Raw genomic sequence first — 25103 nt, 5'->3', positions numbered from 1 at the left:
CTACAACACATGGAGGGAGCTCGACTCCCAGGTGCTCTGAAATGCCCAGCATCACAGGAGAGGCCACAACATCTGCCACAAAACCCCAAGTAACTGGGTCCCCCAAGACCCAGAGATGCAGGAACCCCTGCCTGGCCTGTGGCACAGGTTTCTTCTGGTCTGAACCAGTGCCCTGAACAGACCTTGGGCTCTGGCTCCACATACATTCCCACAACACACAGAAGCTGGACTCCCAGGTGCTCTAACATGCCCAGGGTCACAGGTGAGGAGACCACAACATCTGCCCTAGAACCCTAAGTACTGGGAGCCCCAGGATCCAGGGATGCAGGAACCCCACCCAGTCAGTGGTACTGGGTCTTTCCTGTCTGAAATTGTGCCCTGAAAAGACCTCGGACGCTGATCCTGCACCCATTCCCTAATGGGGCACCCAGAGGGAGCCCCAGGTGCTCTGAAATGCTCAGAGGATCACAGGATCACAGGTTCACAGGATCACAGAGGAAGCTCGACTCCCAGGAGATCGAACACACCCAGGAGCACTGGAGCTCTCACACACTCAAAATTACACAACATCTTTCCCAACACCCAGCATAACTGGGACCACCACAGGAACCAGGGAAACACAAAACTAGACAGCCAAAGGCACCGGTTCATTCCAGCTTGTACCTGTTCGCAGAGCACCCAGGGCTCTGGCTCTGCACCCGCTCTTGCAACAACCAGAGAAAGCTTGACTCCCAGGAGCTCTGATGCAATAGGATCTTAGGAGCTTGGTCACACCAGGATTAAAAGATCCCAGAGGCAGTTTGACCCATCCAGGAAATCAGGATCACAGGATACCAGAATCACAGGATCACAGAGACAGCAGGACTCTAAGGAGTTCTGACACAACCAGGATCACAAGAGTGCAGGCTCCAGTCAGAGACAGCAAGGGCAGGTAGCACTAGAGAAAACCAGATGGCAAAAGGAAAGTACAAGAACCTAAGGAAAAGAAAACAAGGCCACTAGACATCATCGGAACCCACTTCTCCCACCACAGCAAGTCTTGGATATTCAAACACACCGGAAAAGCAAGTTTCTGATTTAAAAATCACATCCTGTGATGATGGTAGACAACTTTAAGAAGGTCATAAATAACTCCCTTAAAGAAATACAGAACAACACAGGTAAATATGTAGAAGCACTTAGAGGAAACACAAAAGTCCCTTAAAGAATTACAGGAAAACACAACCAAACAGGCAACGAAATTGAGCAAAACCATCCAGGTTCTAAAAAGGGAAATAGAAAAAATTAAGGTATCACAAAGGGAGACACCCTAGAGATAGAAAACCTAGGAAAGAGATCAAAAGTCATAGACACAAGAACTCCCTTACAGAATTGCAAGAAAACACAAATAAACAAGCAGAAGGCTATAGAGGGGATATGCAAAAATCCCTGAAAGAATTATAGGAAAACACAATCAAACAGGTGAAGAAATTAAAAATGGAAATAGAAGAAATAAAGAAAGCACAAAGGGAGACAACCCTGAATATAGAAAACCAAAGGAAGAGACAAGGAGCCATAGATACAAGCATCACCAACAGAATACAAGAGATAGAAGAAAGAATCCTGAGAGCAGAAGATTCCATAGAAATCATTGACACAACTGTCAAAGATAATGGAAAATGGAAAAAGCTACTGGCCCAAAACATACAGGAAATCCAGAAAACAATGAGAAGATCAAACCTAAGGATAATAGGTAGAGAAGAGAGTGAAGACTCCCAGCTCAAAGGACTAGTAAATATCTTCACCAAAATCATAGAAGAAAACTTCCCTAACCTAATGAAAGAGATGCACATAAACATACAACAAGCCTACAGAACTCCAAATAAATTGGACCAGAAAAGAAACTCATCACATAATAGTCAAAAGACCAAAAGCACAAAACAAAGAAAGAATGTTAAAAGCAGTAAGGGAAAATGGTCAAGTAACATATAAAGGCAGACCTATCAGAATTACACCAGACTTATCACCAGACACTGTAAACACCAGAAAATCCTGGACAGATGTCATACAAACCCTAAGAGAACACAAATGCCAGCCCAGGTTACTGTATCCAGCAAAACTCTCAATTAACATAGATAGAGAAACCAAGATATTCCATGACAAAACCAAATTTACACAATATCTTTCTAGAAATCCAGCCCTACATAGGATAATAAATGGTAAAGCCCAACACAATGAGGCAAGCTACACCCTAGACAAAGCAAGAAACTAATCGGTTTGCAACAAAACTAAGAGAAGACAAGCACAAACATAATCTCACACACAAACACGAATATAACAGGAAGCAACAATCACTATTCCTTAATATCTTTCAACATCAATGGATTCAATTCTCCAATAAAAAGACAAAGATTAACAAACTGGATATGCAATGAGGACTCAACATTTTGCTGCCTACACGAAACACACCTCAGAGACAAAGACAGACACTATCTCAGAGTAAAAGGCTGGAAAACAACTTTCCGAGCAAATGGTCTGAAGAAGCAAGCTGGAGTAGCCATTCTAATATCGAATAAAATCAATTTTCAACTAAAAGTTATCAAAAGAGATAAGGAAGGACACTTCGTATTCATCAAAGGAAAAATGCACCAAGATGAACTCTCAATCCTAAATATCTATGCCCCAAATACAAGGGCACCTACATACATAAAAGAAACCTTAATAGACCTCAAAGCACACATTGCACCTCACACAATAATAATAGATTTCAACACTCCACTTTCATCAATGGACAGATCATGGAAACAGAAATTAAACAGAGACATAGACAGACTAAGAGAAGACATGAACCAAATGGATTTAACAGATATTTATAGAACATTCTATTCTAAAACAAAAGGATATACCTTCTTCTTACCACCTCATGGTACTTTCTCCAAAATTGACCATATAATCGGTAATAAAAACAGGCCTCAACAGATACAGAAAGATAGAAATAATCCCATGCATGCTATCAGACCACCACGGGCTAAAGCTGGTCTTAACAACAATAAAGAAAGAATGCCCACATATACATGGAAGTTGAGTAATGCTTCACTCAATGAGAACCTGGTCAAGGAAGAAATAAAGAAAGAAATTAAAGACTTCTTAGAATTTTATGAAAATGAAGGTACAACATACCCAAACTTATGGGACACAATGAAAGCTGTGCTAAGAGAAAAACTCATAGCTCTGAGTGCCTGCAGAAAGAAACAGGAGAGAGCATATACCAGCAACTTGACAGCACACCTAAAGGCTCTGGAACAAAAAGAAGCAAATACACCCTGGAGGAGTACAAGGTAGGAAATAATCAAACTCAGAGCTGAAATCAACCAAGTAGAAACAAAAAGGACCATAGAAAGAATCAACAGAACCAAAAGTTGGTTCTTTGAGAAAGTCAACAAGATAGATAAACCCTTAGCCAGACTAATGAGAGGACACAGAGAGTGTGTCCAAATTAACAAAATCAGAAAGGAAAAGGGAGACATAACTACAGAATCAGAGGAAATTCAAAAAATCATGAGATCCTACTATGAAAGCCTATATTCAATAAAACTTGAAAATCTGCAGGAAATGGACAATTTCCTAGACAGATACCAGGTACCCAAGTTAAATCAGGAACAAGTAAATAATTTAAACAACCCCATAACTCCTAAAGAAATAGAAGCAGTCATTAAAAGTCTCCCAACCAAAAAGAGCCCAGGTCCAAATGGGTTCAGTGCAGAATTCTATCAGACCTTCATAGAAGACCTCATACCAATACTATCCAAACTATTCCACGACATTGAAACAGACGGAGCACTACCGTGCCACACCCACTCCAGTAGAGTCTGTGTAACATGAAGCTCTTGTGCTTCATTTCTATCCAGAACAGAGGCCTGTGCCTAGAATGGCTTGGCCTCCTGCAGGTCCCTGGCAGTCTCCCTGATGATGACTAGGATCTATGCTTGCAGTGGAGGTACCATCTGTGTTTTAGCATTGGTGATCTTAGCAACTTTAAGCCTGTCAACAATATGTGATTTTAAGAATACAACAGTGTGGGAAGATGGTCATGTGCCTTTAAATGTCTCAGGAACTGAAAGTTCAGAGACAGAAACATCACACCATCATGATCCTGATAAACTCAACAGCTGTGATGAATTCAACTGCTTTATCCATTAGCTCCCAGTAAATAGGATAGAAATTAATTGCAGTTACTAACAACATGACTATGCCAGAATAGCCTTTCCCCCCTTTTTAGAAAAAAGTTTTGTGTAGCATGATTCCAAACAGTAACGATTCTTTTAGAAAGATCATAGACAAGTTCCAACAAGTTGAATAAACTTATCAAGAGTTAACTATGGTTACAAAAGTTTCCTTACTAATCTGAGGGGCCATAAATATAGAGTTTAAACTTTATTATGACAAAGATAAATGATGAATACTACCTGGAGCCCACAAATCTGGCAGTATAACTGCAGGCTTTTTTTTAAACTATTGTTTGCAGTTGAGAACTGTTTCTTAGACTGTATGTTTAGCTTTCCTCTCTACAAAGGACTCTACAAGGGACATCTGGTGGGGTAATGAATAAGAGCTGGATGACTGCCAATTATGATGTACCTGTTTTAAATGCTTAAATATGTGCCAAAAAGTAAAGCTTTTTGCAGCAGCAGACACCTCAAGTTTGTGTCTGTCTGTCACGCCAAATCTGTTCTGTACCTGAAATCCAAGCATTGGTCCCCCTCCTGACACACTCCCCTGGGTGGTCTGCGGCACTTCTATGAAGCCATAATTACTCTTATACCTAAACCACACAAAGACCCAACAAAGAAAGAGAACTTCAGACCAATTTCCTTTATGAATATCGACGCAAAAATACTCAATAAAATTCTGGCAAACCTAATCCAAGAGCACATCAAAACAATCATCCATCATGATCAAGTAGGCTTCATTCCAGGGATACAGGGATGGCTTAATATATGGAAAACCATCAACGTAATCCACTATATAAACAAACTGAAAGTTAAAAACCACATGATCATTTCATTATATGCTGAGAAAGCATTTGAGAAAACTCAACACCCTTCATGATAAAAGTTCTAGAAAGAATAGGAATTCAAGGCCCGTACCTGAACATAGTAAAAGCCATATACAGCAAGCCAATAGCTAATATTAAACTAAATGGAGACAAACTTGAAGCAATCCCACTAAAATCAGGTAAAAGGCTGCCCACTATCTCCCTACTTATTCAATATGGTTCGCAAAGTCCTAGCCAGAGCAATCAGACGACAAAAGGAGATCAAGGGGATACAGATTGGAAAGGAAGAAGTCAAAATATCACTATTTGCAGATGATATGATTGTATACTTAAGTGATCCCAAAAGTTCCACCAGAGAACTACTAAAGTTGATAAACACCTTCAGCAAAGTATAAAATTAACTCAAATGAATCAGTAGCCTTCCTCTACACAAAAGAGAAACAAGCCAAAAAAGAAATTAGGAAATGACACCCTTCATAATAGTTCCAAATAATATAAAATACCTCGGTGTGACTTTAACCAAGCAAGTGAAAGATCTGTATGATAAGAACTTCAAGCACCTGAAGAAAGAAATTGAAGAAGACCTCAGAAGATGGAAAGATCTCCCATGCTCATGGATTGGCAGGATTAATATAGTAAAAATGGCCATTTTACCAAAAGCAATCTACAGATTCAATGCAATCCCCATCAAAATTCCAACCCAATTCTTCAGAGAGTTAGAAAGAACAATTTGCAAATTCATCTGGAATAACAAAAAGCCCAGGATAGCTAAAACTATCCTCAACAATAAAAAAAATTCGCAGGGATTCACTTTCCCTGAACTCAAGCAGTATTACAGAGTAATAGTGATAAAAACTGCATGGTATTGGTACAGAGACAGACAGATAGACTAGTGGAATAGAATTGAAGAACAGAAATGAGCCCACACACCTATGGTCACTTGATTTTTGAGCCAAAACCATCCAATGGAAAAAAGATAGCATTTTCAGCAAATGGTGCTGATTCAACCGGAGTTCAGTATGTAGAAGAATGCAGATCAATCCATTCTTATCACCCTGTACAAAGCTTAAGTCCAAGTGGATCAAGGACCTCCACATCAAACCAGATACACTCAAACTTATAGAAGAAAAAGTGGGGAAGAATCTCGAACACATGGGCACTGGAGAAAATTTCCTGAACAAAACACCAATGGCTTATGTTCTAAGATCAAGAATCGACAAATGGGATCTCATAAAACTGCAAAGCTTCTGTAAGGCAAAGGACACTGTTGTTAGGACAAAACGGCAACCAACAGATTGGGAAAAGATCTTTACCAATCCTACAACTGACAGAGGGCTTACATCCAAAATATGCAAAGAACTCAAGAAGTTGAACTGCAGGGAGACAAATAACCTTATTAAAAATGGGGTTCAGAGCTAAACAAAGAATTCACAGCTGAGGAATGCCGAATGGCTGAGAAGCACCTAAAGAAATGTTCAAGATCTTTAGTCATAAGGGAAATGCTAATCAAAACAATCCTGAGATTCCACCTCACAACAGTCAGAATGGCTAAGATCAAAAACTCAGGTGACAGCAAATGCTGGCGAGGATGCGGAGAAAGAGGAACACTCCTCCGTTGTTGGTGGGATTGCAGACTGGTACAACCATTCTGGAAATCAGTGTGGAGGTTCCTCAGAAAATTGGACATTGAACTGCCTGAGGACCCAGCTATACCACTCTTGGGCATATACCCACAAGATGCCCCAACATATAACAAAGACATGTGCTCCACTATGTTCATAACAGCCTTATTTACAATAGTCAGAAGCTGGGAAGAACCCAGATGCCCTTCAACAGAGGAATGGATACAGAAAATGTGGTACATCTACACAATGGATTACTACTCAGCCTTCAAAAACAATGACTTTATGAAATTCATAGGCAAATGGATGGAACTGGAAAATATCATCTTGAGTGAGGTAACCCAATCACAGAAAAACACACATGATATGCACTCGTTGATAAGTGGCTATTAACCCAAATGCTCAAATAACCCTAGATGCATAGAACACATGAAACTCAAGAAGGATGACCAAAATGCGAATGCTTCACTCCTTCTTTAAAAAGGGAACAAGACTACCGTTGGGAGGGAATAGGGAGGCAAAGTGTAGAACAGAGGCAGAAGGAACACCCATTCAGAGCCTGCTCCACATGTGGCCCATACATATACAGCCAACAAACTAGATAAGATGGATGAAGCAAAGAAATGCAGGCTTACAGGAACCGGATGTAGATCTCTCCTGAGAGACACAGCCAGAATACAGCAAATTCATAGGCAATATCAGCAGCAAACCACTGAACTGAGAACAGGACCCCTGTTGAAGGAATCAGAGAAAGGACTGAAAGAACTTGAAGGGGCTCGAGACCCCATATGAACAACAATGCCAACCAACCTGAGCTTCCAGGAACTAAGCCACAACCCAAAGACTATACATGGACAGACCCTGGGCTCCAACCTCATAGGTAGCAATGAATAGCCTAGTAAGAGCACCAGTGGAAGGGGAAGCCCTTGGTCCTGCCAAGACTGAACCCCCAGTGAATGGGATTGTTGGGGGGAGGTCGGTAATGGGGGTAGGATGGAGAGGGGAACACCTATATTGAAGGGGAGGGGCAGGGGCTAGGGGGATGTTGGCCTGGAAACAGGGAAAGTGAATAACAATTGAAATGTAAATAAAAAATAGCTATTTTAATAAAGATGGAGAAAATAAAAGTCATAGACACAAGCATCACCAACAGAATACAAGAGATAAAACAGAGAATTTCAGGTGCAGAATATAACATAGAAAACATTGACACAACTGTCAGAGAAAAAAAAAACAAACTGCAAAAGTTTCCTAAAACAAAATATCCAGGAAATCCAGGACACAATGAGAAGTCTAAACCTAAGGATAATAGGTACAGAAGAGAGCATATTGCCAACTTAAAGTGCCAGTAAATATCTTCAACAAAATTATAGAAGAAAATTTCCCTAATTTAAAAAAAGAGATGCCTATGAGCACACAAGAAGCCTGTAGAACTCCAAATCGACTGGACCAGAAAAGAAATTCCTCCCCTCACATAATAGTCAAAACACCAAATGCATAAAACAAAGAAAGAATATTAAAAGCAGTAAGGGAAAAAGGTCAAGTAACATATGAAGGCAGACCTATCTCTCAGAATTACACCAGACTTCTCACCAGACACTATGAAAGCAGATGTCATACAGACCCTAAGAGGATACAAATGCCAGCCCAGGATACTATACCCAGCAAAGTTCTCAGTTAACACAGATGGAGAAACCAAGATATTCCATGACAAAACCAAATTCACACTATCTTTCCACAAATCCATCCCTACAAAGGATAATAGATGGAAAGCAGCAACAACCACTTTTGATTAATATCTCTTAATGTCAGTGAAATCAATTGCCCAATAAAAAGAAATAGATTAACAGATTGGATACTTAAAGAGAACAAAGCAATTTGCTGCATATAGGAAACGTACCACAGTGACAAAGACAAACACTACCTCAGAGTAAAAGACTGGAAAAAAAGTTTTCCAAGTAAATGGTTCTAAGAAACAAGCTGGAGTAGCCATCCTAATATCAAATAAAATCAACTTTCAACAAACCCCTTCAGCTCCTTCAGTCCTTACTCTAACTCCTCCATTGGGGATCCTATCCCTAGTCCAATGGTTGCCTGCAAGCATCTGCCTCTGCATCTGTCAGGCTCTGGCAGGGCCTCTCAGGAGACAGTTATATCAAGCTCCTGCCACCATGCACTTCTTAGCTTCCACAATACTGTCTGGGTTTGATGACTGTATATGGGATGGATCCCAAGGTAGGTCAGTGTCTGGATGGCCTTTCCTTCACTCTACTCCACACTTCCTCCATATTTCCTCCCGTGAGTATTTTGTTCCCCCTTCTAAGAAGCACTAAAGCACCCACACTTTGGACTTCCTTCGTTTTGACCTTCATGTGGTTTGTGATTGTACAATGGGAATTTTGGGCTAATATCCACTTAGCAGTGAGTGTATACTATGTGTGTTCTTTTGTGATTGGATTACCGCACTCACTATGATATTTTCTAGTTCCATCCATTTGCCTAAGAATTTCATGAGGTCATTGTTTTTAATAGCTGAGTAGCACTTCATTGTGTAAATGTACCATATTTTCTATATCCATTCCTCTGTTGAAGGACATCTGGGTTATTTCCAGCTTCCAGCTATTGTAAATAAGTCTGCTATGAGCATAGTGGAGCATGTGTCCTTGTTATATGTTGGAGCATCTTTTGGGTATATGGCCAGGAGTAGTATAGCTGGGTCTGTAGGTAGTACTATGTCCAGTTTTCTGAGGAAAGACCATACTGATTTCCAGAGTGGTTGCACCAGCTTGCAATTCCACCAACAATGGAGGAGTGGTCTTCTTTCTCCACATCCTTGCTAGTATCTACTATTACCTGAGTTTTTGATATTAGCCATTCTGACTGGTGCGAGGTAGAAACTCAGGGTGTTTTTGATTTGCAATTCCCTGATGACTAGAGGATGTTGAACATTTCTTTAGGTGATTCATGCCCATTCAGTGTTCTTCAGTTGAGAATTCTTTGTTTAACACTGTACCCCATTTTAATAGGGTTATTTGATTCTCTGGAATCTAACTTCTTGAGTTCTTTGAATACATTGGATATTAGCCCTCTATCAGATGTAGGATTGGTAAAGATCTTGTCCCAATCTGTTGGTTGCTGTTTTGTCCTATTGAAAAAGTGTCCTTTGCCTTACAGAAGCTTTGCAATTTTATGAGGTCCCATTTGTCAATTCTTGATCTTAGAGCATAAGCCATTGGTGTTCTGTTTAGGAAAATTTCCCCTGTGCTTATGTATTTGAGGCTCTTCCCCACTTTCTCTGCTATTAGTTTCAGTGTATCTGGTTTTAGGTAGAGGTCCTTGATACACTTGGACTTGTACATTCTACAGGGTTATAGGAATGGGTCGATTTGCTTTCTTCTACTTGCTGATTTCCAGTTGAACGAGCACCATTTGTTGAAAATGCTGTCTTTTATCCACTGGATAGTTTTAGCTCCTTTGTCAAAGATCAAGTGACCAGAGTTGTGTGGGTTCATTTCTGGTTCTTCAATTCTATTCCCTTGATCTACCTGCCTGTACCAATACCATGCAGTTGTTATCACTATTGCTCTATAATACAGCTTGAGGTTAGGGATGGTGATTCCCATAGAAGTTCTTTTATTGTTGAGGATAGTTTTCCCAATTCTGGGTTTTTGTTATTCCAAATGAATTTGCAAACTCCTTGTTCTAACTCTATGAAGAATTGAGTTGGAATTTTGATTAGGTTTGCATTGAATCTGTAGATTGCTTTTGACAAGATGGCCATTTTTGCTATATTTATCCTGCCAATCCATGAGCATGGGAGGTCTTTCTATCTTCTCAGATCTTCTTTTACTTTTTTCTTCAAAGATTTGAAGTTCTTGTCACACAGATCTTTCATTTGCTTGGTTACAGTCACACCAAAGTACTTTATATTATTTGTGACTATTGTGAAAGGTGTTGTTTCCCTATTTTCTTTCTCAGCCTGTTTATCCTTTGAGTGGAGGATGACTATTGATTTCTCTGAGTTAACTTTATATCCAGCTACTTTGCTGAGGTTGTTTATCAAGTTTAGTAGCTCTCTGGTAGAATCTTGGGGTCTCTTAAATATACTATTAAATTATCTGCAAATAGAGATATTTTGACTTCTTCCTTTCCAATTTGTATCCCTTTAGCCTCCTTTTGTTGTCTAATTCCTCTGGCTAGAACTTCAAGTTCTATATTAAATAGGTAGGAAAGGATTTGGCAACCTTGTTTATTCCCTGATTTTAGTGGGATTGCTTCAAGTTTCTCTCCATTTAGTTTGATTTTCACTACTACTTTGCTATATAGTGCTTTTACTGTGTTTAGGTATGGGCTGTGACTTCCTGATCTTTTTGACTTTTATCATGAAAAGTTTTGCCAAATGCTTTCTCAGTATCTAATGAGATGATCATGTGGTTTTGTTCTTGGAGTTTTTTCAATAGTGAATTACGTTGATGGAAGTCTGTATATTGAAACATCCCTGCATCCCTGAGATGAAGCCTACTTGATCATAGTGCACGATTGTTTTGATATGTTCTTGTATTAGGTTTGTGAGAATTTTATTAAGTATTTTGGCATCATTCATTAGGAAAATTGGCCTGGAGTTCTCTTTCTTTGTTGGGTCTTTGTGTGGTTTAGGTAAAAGTGTATTTGTGGCTTCACAGAATGAATTGGGCAGTGCTCCGACTGTTTGTATTTTGAGGAATACTTTGGAGAGGATTGGTATTAGGTCTTCTATGAAGGTCTGATAGAATTCACCACTAAACTGTTCTGGTCCTCGGCCTCTTTGATTGGGAGACTTTTAATGACTGTTCCTATACCTTTAGGAGTTATGGGGTTGTTTAGATGGTTTATCTGATCCTGATTTAACTTTGATACCTCGTATCTGTTTAGAAATTTGTCTTTAATGTTTATTTAGCAGAGTTCTTAAATGATTGAGAGCTAGAGTCTATTAAGCCTATCTGAGTTACACAATCTTTAACTTAATGCATGTTAATGGTCTATAACTTTTCTTATTGTAAATCTTTTAACTAATATTAAAATAATGATTTATTAAAAAAAAGAAATTTGTCCATTTCATTCAGATTTTCCAGTTTTCTTGAATATAGGCATTTGTAGTAGGATCTGATGATTCTTTGAATTTCCTCAGTTTCTGTTATTATGCCTCCCTTTTCATTAATGATTTTGTTAATTTGGACACACTCTCTGTGCCCTCTGGTTAGTCTGGCTAAGGGTTTATCTATTGTGTTGGTTTTGTCAAAGAACCAGCTCCTGGTTTTGTTGATTCTTCGTACAGTTCTCCTTGTTTCTACTTGGTGGATTTCAGCTCTGAGTTTGATTATTTCCTGCCTTCTATTTCTCTTGGGTGTATTTGCTTCTTTTTGTTCTAGAGCTTTTAGGTGTGCTGTCAAGCTGCTGATGTATGCTCTCTCCTGTTTCTTTTTGCAGGCACTCAGAGCTGTGAGTTTTCCTCTTAGAACAGCATTCATTGTGTAACATAAGTTTGGGTATGTTGTACCTTTATTGTCATTAAATTCTAAAAAGTCTTTAATTTCTTTCTTTATTTCTTCCTTGACCAAGTTATCATTGAATATAACACTGTTCAACTTCCATGTTTATGTAGGTTTCTATTATTTTGTTGTTATTGAAGACCAGCTTTATTCCATGATGATCTAATAGGATATATGGGATTATTTCCATTTTCTTGTATCTGTTCAGGCCTATTTTGTGACCAACTATATAGTCAATTTTTAAAAAGGTACCATGAGATATTGAGAAGAAGATATATTCTTTTGTTTTTGGTAGTTTCTGTCTTTGTCTCTGAGGTGTGTTTCCTTTATGCAGCAAAATGCTGTGTCCTGTTTACATATAAAATCTGTTAGTCTATGTATTTTTACTGGGGAATTGAGTCCATTGAGGTTGAGAGATATTAGGGATCAATGACCGTTGTTTCCTGTTATTTTTGTTGTTAGAGGTGGAATTATATTTGTGTGGCTATCTTCTTTTGAGTTAGTTGAAAGAAGATTATTTACTTGCTTTTTCCAGGATGTAGTTTCCCTCCCTGTGTTGGAGTTTACCATCTATTATCCTTTGTAGGGCTGGATTTGTAAAAGATATTGTGTAAATTTGGTTTTGTCATGGAATATCTTGGTTTCTCATCTATGTTAATTGACAGTTTTGCTTGATATAGTAGCCTGGGCTGGCATTTGTGTTCTTTTAGGGTCTGCATGACATCTACCCAGGATCTTCTGGCTTTCATAATCTCTGGTGAGAAGCCTGGTGTAATTTTGATAGATCTACCTTTATGTTACTTGACATTTTTCCTTTACTGCTTTTAATATTCTTTATTTTGTACATTTGGTCTTTTGACTCTTATGTGATGGGAGGAATTTCTTTTCACATCCAATCTATTTGGAGTTCTGTAGGTTTCTTGTATGCTCATGGACATCTCTTTCTTTCTCTTAGCGAAGTTTTCTTGTATAATTTTGTTGAAGATATTTACTAGTTCCTTAAGTTGGGAATCTTCATTCTCTTCTATACCTATTATTTTTAGGTTTGAGCTTCTCATTGTGTCCTGGGTTTTCTGGATGTTTTGGTTTAGAATCTTTTTGCATTTTCATTTTCTTTGACAGTTGTGTCAGTGTTTTCTATGGTACCTTCTGCCCCGAGATTCTCTCTTCTATCTCTTGTATTCTGTTGGTGGTGCTTTCATCTATGACTCATGATCCCTTTCCTAGGATTTCTATCTCCAGGGATGTCTCCTTATGTGAGTTATTAATTGTTTCTATTTCTATATCTAGATCCTGGATAGTTTTGTTCAATTCCTTTTGTTTTCCTGTAATTCTTTAAGGGATATTTGTGTTTCCTTTTTAAGGGCTTCTACCTGTTTACCTGTACTGTCCTGTATTTCTTTAAAGGGAGTTATTTACATCTTTCTTTAAGTCCTCTAACATCATCATCATCATGAAATGTGATTTTAAATCAGATTTTTGCTTTTCCCATGTGTTGGGGCATCCTGGACTTGCTCTGGTGGGAGAACTGGGTTCTGAAGAGGCTAAGTGATTTCTGTTTGTAGTTTCTTACACTTGCCTCTTGCCATCTGGTTATCTCTGGTGTTAGCTGGTCTTGCTGACTCTGACAGTGGTTTGACCCTCCTATAAATCTGTGTGTCAGCACTCCTAGGAAACCAGCTTTCCCCAACTCGGAGTGGCACAGGGTCAGCTCTGGGCACAGATCCAGCAAGACCTCTTGACCATCAAAGCAGTGTTGGTTTTGGTGTCTACAGACATGATGGAATCCCCAGGTGGGGCAGTTCCTAGTTGGCCCTTCAGTCTCTGTTTCATGGTTTTTGTCCCTGTTCTTCCTTTGGACAGGATCATTTCAGTGTTAAAAACTTTGAAATGGGTGGGTGGCCCCATCCCTCCACCAGGGACCATGCCTATCTACTTGTGGTGGTCACAACATTTTTTCTCCCCCTTCTCTGCCCATTTCAATTAAAGTTAATCCCACTGAGTCACAGGAACCTCATGCTTCCCTGGTGTCTGGGATGCTCTAGGGCTATCCACAGGTCCTCACCCCCCCGACACACACACATATTTTTGTTCAATTTCCAGATCCTCGGTAACTCTCTCACATCTCCAGTTCCTGGTACAGCCATCCTTATTTCCTCCCACTCCTTTCTCCCTCCCTGGTCCTCTCTCCCTCCATTTCCTACAATCCTATTGCTCCCCCTCAATGTGGGACTAAAGCATTCACTCACTTGTCTTCCTTTCTTCTAAGATCCATGTGGTCTGTGAGTTGTATCATGAGCATTGTGAGCTTCTGGGCTAAAATCCACTTATTAGTGTGTACATACTTTTGTGTTCTTTTGTGTCTGGGTTACCTCATTCAGGATGATATTTTCTAGTTCCATCCATTTGCCCAAGAATTTCATGAAGTCATTGTTTTTTAATAGCTGAATAGTACTCTATCATGTAAATATGCATTTTCTGTATCCATTCATCTATTTAGGAACATCTGGGTTGTACCAGCTTCTGGCTATTATAAATAAGACCACTGTGAACATAGTGAAGCATGTGTTCTAGTGCTTTGTTGGAGCATCTTTTGGGTATATGCCCAGGAGAGGTAAAACTGGGTTCTCAGGTAGAACAATTTCCAATTTTCTCAGGAACTGCCAGACTGATTTCCAAAGTGGTTGTACCAACTTGCAATCCCACCAGCAATGGAGGAAAGTTTCTCTTTCTCCACATCTTCAACAGCATCTGCAGTCACCTGAGTTTTTATCTTAGCCATAATGAGTGTGTGAATTGAAATCTCAGAGTCATTTTGATTTGCATTTCCCTTATGACTAACATTGTTGAACATGTCTTTAAGTGCTTCTCAGTCATTCGAGAGTCCTTGGATGAAAATTCTCTATTTAGTTCTGTACTCTACTTTTTCATAGGGTTATTTGGTTTTCTGGAGTTTAACTTCTTGAGTTCTTTGTATATATTGGAAATTAGCCCTCTATCTGATGTAAGATTGGTAAAGATTTATTCTCAATCTGTTGGTTGCCATTTTGTCCTATTGACAGTGTCCTTTGCCTTACAGAAGCTTTGCAATTTTATGAAGACCCATTTGACAGTTCTTGATCTTAGAGCATAAGGCATTGATGTTCTGTTCCCCTGTGCCCATGTGTTAAGCTCTTCTCCAGGTTCTCTTCTATTAGTTTGAGTGTATCTGGCTTTATGTTGAGGTGCATGATCAACTTGGACTTGAACTTTGTACAGTGTGATAAGAATGGATCTATTTGCATTCTTCTACATGCTTACTGCCAAGTGAACCAGCAACATTTGTTGAAAATACTATCTTTTCCCCACTGTATGGTTTTAGCTCCTTTGTCAAAGTGACCATAGTTGTGTGGGTTCATTTCTGGGTCTTCAATTCTATTCCACTGATCTACCTGCCTGTTTCTATACCAATACCATGTAGTTTTTATCACTATTGTTCTACAGTATTGTTGGAGGTCAGGAATGGTGATTCCTATAGAAGTTCTTTTTTTGTTAAGAATAGTTTTTGCTATACTATGTTTTTTGTTACTGAAAATGAATTTGAGAATTTCTCTTTCTAACTCTATGAAGAATTGAGTTGAAATTTTGATGGGAATTTCATTAAATCTCTATATTGCTCTTGGTAACATGGCCATTTTTACTATATTAATCCTGCCAATTGATGTGCATGGAAGATCTTTCCATCTTCTGGGGTCTTCTTCAATTTCTTTCTTCAGAGACTTGAAGTTCTTATCATACAGATATTTCACTTGCTTTGTTAGAGTGACACCGAGGAATTTTATATTGTTTGGGACTATTGTGAATGGCGTCATTTCCCTATTTTCTTTCTCAGCCTGTTTATCCTTTGAGTAGAGAGAGACTACTGATTTGTTAGAGTTAATTTTATATCCACCCACTTTGCTGAAGTTGTTTATCAGCTGTAGAACCTCTCTGGTGGAATTTTTGGGGTTGCTCATGTATACTTTCATATCATCCACAGTGATATTTTTACTTCCTCACTCCCTATTTGTATCCCTTTGAACTCTTTTTCTTGTCTAATTGCTCTGGCCAGGACTCTGAGTACTATATTGAGTAGATAGGGAAAGAGTGGGAAATCTTGTCTTGTCCCTGTTTTTAATGGCATTGCTTTGGGTTTCTCTCCATTTAGTTTGATATTGGCTATTTGTTTGCTGTATATTTCTTTTATTATATTTAAGTATCCACCTTGAAATCCTGACCTCTATAATACTTTTAACATGAATGGGTGTTGTATATTGTCAAAGTTTTTTTCAGCATCTCACGAGATGACCATGTGGTTTTATTCTTTCAATTTGTTTATATAGTGGATTACATTAATAAATATCTATATATTAAACCATTCCTGCATTCCTAAGATGAAACCTACTTGATCATAGTGGATGATCACTTTGATGAGTTCTTGGATTCAGTTTATGAGAATTTTACTGAGTATTTTGGCATCAGTATTCATTAGGGAAATTGATCTGAAGTTCTCTTTGTTGGGTCATTTTGTGGTTTAGGCATCAGTGTAATTGTGACTTCATAGAAAGAACTGGGTAGTGTTCCTTCTGTTTCTATTTTATGTAATAGTTTGAGGAGTATTGGTATTAGATCTTCTTATAAAATCTGACAGATTTCTGCACTGAAACCATCTGGCTCTGGGCTGTTTTTGGTTGTGAGACTTCTAATGAAGGCTTCAATTCCTTTTGGTTTATAGGGCTGTCTAAACAGTTTATCTGATCCTCATTTAACTTTGGTACCAGTTATCTGTCTAGAAAACTGTCAGTTTCATCCAGATTTTTCAGTTTTGTTGAGTATAGGCTTCTGTAGTAGAATCTGATGTTTTGTTTTGTTTTTTTAATTTCCTCAGTTTCTGTTGTTATTCCTCCCTTTTCATTTCTGATTTTGTTAATTTGGATACTGTTTCTGTGCCCTTTGATTGGTCTGGCTAAAGATTTATCTATCTTGTTTATTTTCTTAAAGAACCAGATTCTAGTTTTGTTGATTCTTTATATAGTTCTTTTGGTTTCTACTTGGTTGCTTTCAACCCTGAGTTTGCTTATTTCCTACCATCTACTCCTCTTGAGTGTATTTGCTTCTTTTTGTTCTAAAGCACTCAGATGAGCTGTTAAGCTGCTAATGTGTGATCTCTCCAATTTCTTTATGAAGGCACTCAGAGCTATGTGTTTTCCTCTTAGCACTGCTTTCACTGTGTCCCATAAGTTTGTATATGTTGTGCCTTCATATCATTGAATAATAAAAAGTCTTTTTTTTATTATTATTTTTTTTATTAACTTGAGTATTTCTTATATACATTTCAAGTGTTATTCCCTTTCCCGGTTTCCGGGCAAACATCCCCCTCCCCCCTCCCCTTCCTTATGAGTGTTCCCCTCCCAACCCTCCCCCCATTGCCGCCCTCCCCCCATAGTCTAGTTCACTGGGGGTTCAGTCTTAGCAGGACCCAGGGCTTCCCCTTCCACGGGTGCTCTTACTAGGATATTCATTGCTACCTATGGGGTCAGAGTCCAGGGTCAGTCCATGTATAGTATTTAGGTAGTGGCTTAGTCCCTGGAAGCTCTGGTTGCTTGACATTGTTGTACTTTTGGGGTCTCGAGCCCCTTCAAGCTCTTCCAGTTCTTTCTCTGATTCCTTCAACGGGGGACCTATTCTCAGTTCAGTGGTTTGCGGCTGGCATTCGCCTCTGTATTTGCTGTATTCTGGCTGTGTCTCTCAGGAGCGATCTACATCCGGCTCCTGTCGGTCTGCACTTCTTTGCTTCATCCATCTTGTCCAATTGGGTGGCTGTATATGTATGGGCCACCTGTGGGGCAGGCTCTGAATGGGTGTTCCTTCAGTCTCTGTTTTAATCTTTGCCTCTCCCTTCCCAGCCAAGGGTATTCTTTTTCCTCATTTAAAGAAGGAGTGAAGCATTCACATTTTGATCATCCGTCTTGAGTTTCATTTGTTCTAGGCATCTAGGGTAATTCAAGCATTTGGGCTAATAGCCACTTATCAATGAGTGCATACCATGTATGTCTTTCTGTGATTGGGTTAGCTCACTCAGGATGATATTTTCCAGTTCCAACCATTTGCCTACGAATTTCATAAACTCGTTGTTTTCGATAGCTGAGTAATATTCGATTGTGTAGATGTACCACATTTTCTGTATTCATTCTTCTGTTGAAGGGCATCTGGGTACTTTCCATTTTCTGGCTATTATAAATAAGGCTGCGATGAACATAGTGGAGCACGTGTCTTTTTTCTATGTTGGGGCATCTTTTGGGTATATGCCCAAGAGAGGTATAGCTGGATCCTCAGGCAGTTCAATGTCCAATTTTCTGAGGAACCTCCAGACTGATTTCCAGAATGGTTGTACCAGTCTGCAATCCCACCAACAATGGAGGAGTGTTCCTCTTTCTCCACATCCTCGCCAGCATCTGCTGTCACCTGAGTTTTTGATCTTAGCCATTCTCACTGGTGTGAGGTGAAATCTCAGGGTTGTTTTGATTTGCATTTCCCTTATGACTAAAGATGTTGAACATTTCTTTAGGTGTTTCTCAGCCATTTGGCATTCCTCAGCTGTGAATTCTTTGTTTAGCTCTGAACCCCATTTTTTAATAGGGTTATTTGTTTCCCTGCGGTCTAACTTCTTGAGTTCTTTGTATATTTTGGATATAAGGCCTCTATCTGTTGTAGGATTGGTAAAGATCTTTTCCCAATCTGTTGGTTGCCGTTTTGTCCTAACCACAGTGTCCTTTGCCTTACAGAAGCTTTGCAGTTTTATGAGATCCCATTTGTCGATTCTTGATCTTAGAGCATAAGCCATTGGTGTTTTGTTCAGGAAATTTTTTCCAGTGCCCATGTGTTCCAGATGCTTCCCTAGTTTTTCTTCTATTAGTTTGAGTGTGTCTGGTTTGATGTGGAGGTCCTTGATCCACTTGGACTTAAGCTTTGTACAGGGTGATAAGCGTGGATCGATCTGCATTCTTCTACATGTTGACCTCCAGTTGAACCAGCACCATTTGCTGAAAATGCTATCTTTTTTCCATTGGATGTTTTGGCTCCTTTGTCAAAAATCAAGTGACCATAGGTGTGTGGGTTCATTTCTGGGTCTTCAATTCTATTCCATTGGTCCATCTGTCTATCTCTGTACCAATACCATGCAGTTTTTATCACTATTGCTCTGTAATACTGCTTGAGTTCAGGGATAGTGATTCCCCCTGAAGTCCTTTTATTGTTGAGGATAGCTTTAGCTATCCTGGGTTTTTTGTTATTCCAGATGAATTTGCAAATTGTTCTGTCTAACTCTTTGAAGAATTGGATTGGTATTTTGATGGGGATTGCATTGAATCTGTAGATTGCTTTTGGTAAAATGGCCATTTTTACTATATTAATCCTGCCAATCCATGAGCATGGGAGATCTTTCCATCTTCTGAGGTCTTCTTCAATTTCTTTCCTCAATGTCTTGAAGTTCTTATTGTACGGATCTTTTACTTGCTTGGTTAAAGTCACACCGAGGTACTTTATATTATTTGGGTCTATTATGAAGGGTGTCGTTTCCCTAATTTCTTTCTCGGCTTGTTTCTCTTTTGTATAGAGGAAGGCAACTGATTTATTTGAGTTAATTTTATACCCAGCCACGTTGCTGAAGTTGTTTATCAGCTTTAGTAGTTCTCTGGTGGAACTTTTGGGATCACTTAAATATACTATCATGTCATCTGCAAATAGTGATATTTTGACCTCTTCTTTTCCGATCTGTATCCCTTTGATCTCCTTTTGTTGTCTGATTGCTCTGGCTAGAACTTCAAGAACTATATTGAATAAGTAGGGAGAGAGTGGGCAGCCTTGTCTAGTCCCTGATTTTAGTGGGACTGCTTCAAGTTTCTCTCCATTTAGTTTAATGTTAGCAACTGGTTTGCTGTATATGGCTTTTACTATGTTTAGGTATGGGCCTTGAATTCCTATTCTTTCCAGGACTTTTATCATGAAGGGGTGTTGAATTTTGTCAAATGCTTTCTCAGCATCTAATGAAATGATCATGTGGTTTTGTTCTTTCAGTTTGTTTATATAATGGATCACGTTGATGGTTTTCCGTATATTAAACCATCCCTGCATGCCTGGGATGAAGCCTACTTGATCATGGTGGATGATTGTTTTGATGTGCTCTTGAATTCGGTTTGCCAGAATTTTATTGAGTATTTTTGCGTTGATATTCATAAGGGAAATTGGTCTGAAGTTCTCTTTCTTTGTTGTGACTTTGTGTGGTTTAGGTATAAGAGTAATCATGGCTTCGTAGAAGGAATTCGGTAGGGCTCCATCTGTTTCAATTTTGTGGAATAGTTTGGATAATATTGGTATGAGGTCTTCTATGAAGGTTTGATAGAATTCTGCACTAAACCCGTCTGGACCTGGGCTCTTTTTGGTTGGGAGACCTTTAATGACTGCTTCTATTTCCTTAGGAGTTATGGGGTTGTTTAACTGGTTTATCTGTTCCTGATTTAACTTCGATACCTGGTATCTGTCTAGGAAATTGTCCATTTCCTGAAGATTTTCAAATTTTGTTGAATATAGGTTTTTATAGTAAGATCTGATGATTTTTTGAATTTCCTCCGAATCTGTAGTTATGTCTCCCTTTTCATTTCTGATTTTGTTAATTTGGACACACTCTCTGTGTCCTCTCGTTAGTCTGGCTAAGGGTTTATCTATCTTGTTGATTTTCTCAAAGAACCAACTTTTGGTTCTGTTGATTCTTTCTATGGTCCTTTTTGTTTCTACTTGGTTGATTTCAGCTCTGAGTTTGATTATTTCCTGCCTTCTACTCCTCCTGGGTGTATTTGCTTCTTTTTGTTCTAGAGTTTTTAGGTGTGCTGTCAAGCTGCTGACATATGCTCTTTCCTGTTTCTTTCTGCAGGCACTCAGCGCTATGAGTTTTCCTCTTAGCACAGCTTTCATTGTGTCCCATAAGTTTGGGTATGTTGTACCTTCATTTTCATTAAATTCTAAAAAGTTTTTAATTTCTTTCTTTATTTCTTCCTTGACCAGGTTATCATTGAGTAGAGCATTGTTCAATTTTCACGTATATGTGGGCATTCTTCCCTTATTGTTATTGAAGTCCAGTTTTACGCCCTGGTGGTCCGATAGCACGCATGGGATTATTTCTATCTTTCTGTACCTGTTGAGGCCCGTTTTTTGACCAATTATATGGTCAATTTTGGAGAAAGTACCATGAGGAGCTGAGAAGAAGGTATATCCTTTGGCTTTAGGATAGAATGTTCTATAAATATCCGTTAAGTCCATTTGGCTCATGACTTCTCTTAGTCTGTCTACATGTCTGTTTAATTTCTGTTTCCATGATCTGTCCATTGATGAGAGTGGGGTGTTGAAATCTCCCACTATTATTGTGTGAGGTGCAATGTGTGTTTTGAGCTTTAGTAAGGTTTCTTTTACGTATGTAGGTGCCCTTGTATTTGGGGCATAGATATTTAGGATTGAGAGTTCATCTTGGTGGATTTTTCCTTTGATGTATATGAAGTGTCCTTCCTTATCTTTTTTGATGAATTTTAGTTGAAAATTGATTTTATTTGATATTAGAATGGCTACTCCAGCTTGCTTCTTCTGACCATTTGCTTGGAAAATTGTTTTCCAGCCTTTCACTCTGAGGTAGTGTCTGTCTTTGTCTCTGAGGTGTGTTTCCTGTAGGCAGCAGAATGCAGGGTCCTCGTTGCGTATCCAGTTTGTTAATCTATTTCTTTTTATTGGGGAGTTGAGGCCATTGATGTTGAAAGATATTAAGGAATAGTGATTATTGCTTCCCGTTATATTCATATTTGGATGTGAGGTTATGTTTGTGTGCTTTTCTTCTCTTTGTTTTGTTGCCAAGACGATTACTTTCTTGCTTCTTCTAGGGTATAGCTTGCCTCCTTATGTTGGGCTTTACCATTTATTATCCTTTGTAGTGCTGGATTTGTGGAAAGATATTGTGTAAATTTGGTTTAGTCATGGAATATCTTGGTTTCTCCATCTATGTTAATTGAGAGTTTTGCTGGATACAGTAACCTGGGCTGGCATTTGTGTTCTCTTAGGGTCTGTATAACATCAGTCCAGGATCTTCTGGCCTTCATAGTTTCTGGCTAGAAGTCTGGTGTGATTCTGATAGGTCTCCCTTTATATGTTACTTGACCTTTTTCCCTTACTGCTTTTAATATTCTTTCTTTATTTTGTGCGTTTGGTGTTTTGACAATTATGTGACAGGAGGTGTTTCTTTTCTGGTCCTATCTATTTGGAGTTCTGTAGGCTTCTTGTATGTCTATGGGTATCTCTTTTTTTAGGTTAGGGAAGTTTTCTTCTATGATTTTGTTGAAGATATTTACTGGTCCTTTGAGCTGGGAGTCTTCACTCTCTTCTATACCTATTATCCTTAGGTTTGATCTTCTCATTGAGTCCTGGATTTCCTGTATGTTTTGGACCAGTAGCTTTTTCCGCTTTACATTATCTTTGACAGTTGAGTCAATGATTTCTATGGAATCTTCTGCTCCTGAGATTCTCTCTTCCATCTCTTGTATTCTGTTGGTGAAGCTTGTATCTACAGCTCCTTGTCTCTTCTTTTGGTTTTCTATATCCAGGGTTGTTTCCATGTGTTCTTTCTTGATTGCTTCTATTTCCATTTTTAATTCCTTCAACTGTTTGATTGTGTTTTCCTGGAATTCTTTCAGGGATTTTTGTGTCTCCTCTCTATGGGCTTCTACTTGTTTATTTATGTTTTCCTGGAATTCTTTCAGGGATTTTTGTGTCTCCTCTCTATGGGCTTCTACTTGTTTATTTATGTTTTCCTGGAATTCTTTCAGGGATTTTTGCGATTCTTTCAGGCATTTTTGCGATTCCTCTCTGTAGGCTTCTACTTGTTCTCTTAGGGAGTTCTTCACGTCTTTCTTGAAGTCCTCCAGCATCATGATCAAAAATGATTTTGGAACTAGATCTTGCTTTTCTGGTGTGTTTGGATATTCCATGTTTGTTTTGATGGGAGAATTGGGCTCCGATGGTGCCATGTAGTCTTGGTTTCTGTTGCTTGGGTTCCTGCGCTTGCCTCTCGCCATCAGATTATCTCTAGTGTTACTTTGTTCTGCTATTTCTGACAGTGGCTAGACTGTCCTATAAGCCTGTGTGTCAGGAGTGCTGTAGACCTGTTTTCCTCTCTTTCAGTCAGTTATGGGGACAGAGTGTTCTGCTTTCCAGCGTGTGGTTTTTCCTCTCTACAGGTCTTCAGCTGTTCCTGTGGGCCTGTGTCTTGAGTTCACCAGGCAGCTTTCCTGCAGCAGAAAAGCTGGTCTTACCTGTGGTCCCGAGGCTCAAGTTCGCTCGTGGGGTGCTACCCACGGGCTCTCTGCAGCGGCAGCAACCAGGAAGACCCGCGCTGCCGTTTCCGGGAGCTTCAGTGCACCAGGGTTCCAGACGGTCTTTGGCTTTTTCCTCTGGCGTCCGAGATGTGTGTGCAGAGAGCAGTCTCTTCTGGTTTCTCAGGCTTGTCTGCCTCTCTGAAGGTTCAGCTCTCCCTCCCATGGGATTTGGGTGCAGAGAACTGTTTATCCGGTCTGTTTCCATCTGGTTCTGGTGGTGTCTCAGGCACAGGGGTCCTGCCGCTCCTGGGCCCTCCCCCACGGGAGCCCAGAGGCCTTATACAGTTTCCTCTTGGGCCAGGGATGTGGGCAGGGGTGAGCAGTGTTGGTGGTCTCTTCCGGTCTGCAGCCTCAGGAGTGCCCACCTGACCAGGCGGTTGGGTCTCTCTCTCTCACAGGGTCTGGGGGCAGAGATAAAAAGTCTTTAATTCCTTTTTTACTTCTTCCATGACCAATTCCATATTCAATAGAGGCCTAATATCCAAAATATACAAAACACTCAAGAAACTACATATCAAAAAATCTAGAGTTCCTGTGAGTTTCCTCCTGCTGTGAACATCAGGGCTCTGGCCTCTGTCTCCTGGCCACCTCCCTTGCGCCATGGCCCTGAAGGCAATCTACAATCCTGCCTTAGCCCAAGAAACCCAGACCCATTGCTGCCCCGAAGCTGGAGGACAAGTCGGCCTCTCCCGGCCTGCTGAAGGGAGAAAAAGAACAGCAAGAAACAGTTGAACATATTGATGAAGTACAAAATGAAATAGACAGACTTAATGAGCAAGCCAGTGAGGAAATTTTGAAAGTAGAACAAAAATATAACAAACTCCGCCAAACATTTTTTCAGAAGAGGTCAGAATTGATCGCCAAAATCCCACATTTTTGGGTAACAACATTTGTCAACCATCCACAAGTGTCTGCACTGCTTGGGAAGGAAGACGAGGAGGCCCTGAATTATTTGACCAGAGTTGAAGTCACAGAATTTGAAGACATTAAATCAGGTTACAGAATAGATTTTTATTTTGATGAAAATCCTTACTTTGAAAATAAAGTTCTTTCCAAAGAATTTCATCTGAAAGAACCCATCTTCAAAGTCCCGAAATCAAATGGAAATCTGGAAAGGAGTTGACAAAACGCTCAAGTCAAACACAGAATAAGGCCAGCAGGAAGAGGCAGCATGAAGAGCCAGAGAGCTTCACCTGGTTTACTGACTGTTCTGACGCAGGTGCTGATGAGTTAGGAGAGGTCATCAAAGATGATATTTGGCCGAATTCTTTACAGTACTATTTGGTTCCCGATATGGATAATGAAGAAGGAAAGGCAGAGGATGATGATATGATGATGAAGAGGAAGAAGGTTTGGAAGATATTGATGAAGAAGGAGATGAGGATGAAGGTGAAGAAGATGACGATGAGGATGAAGGGGAGGAAGGAGAGGAGGATGAAGGGGAGGATAACTAGCACAGAAGACCGATGGATCCAACCTTCTTTTTCAT

General features: G+C 39.5%; 1 pseudogene; it reads left to right on the top strand.

Annotated features, from left to right (window-relative positions):
- The first annotated feature begins 9 nt into the window (after nucleotides 1-9).
- On the top strand, nucleotides 10-25068 carry Set-ps14 (Set nuclear proto-oncogene, pseudogene 14; annotated as a pseudogene).
- Nucleotides 25069-25103: the final 35 nt, after the last annotated feature.

Source organism: Rattus norvegicus, chromosome 17 (genome assembly GCF_021556685.1).
Source record: "Rattus norvegicus strain SHRSP/BbbUtx chromosome 17, alternate assembly SHRSP_T2T, whole genome shotgun sequence".
Classification (NCBI taxonomy): Eukaryota; Metazoa; Chordata; class Mammalia; order Rodentia; family Muridae; genus Rattus; species Rattus norvegicus.
The sequence above is the reverse complement of the archived record's forward strand: the minus strand, read 5'-3'. Positions and strand labels throughout refer to the sequence as shown.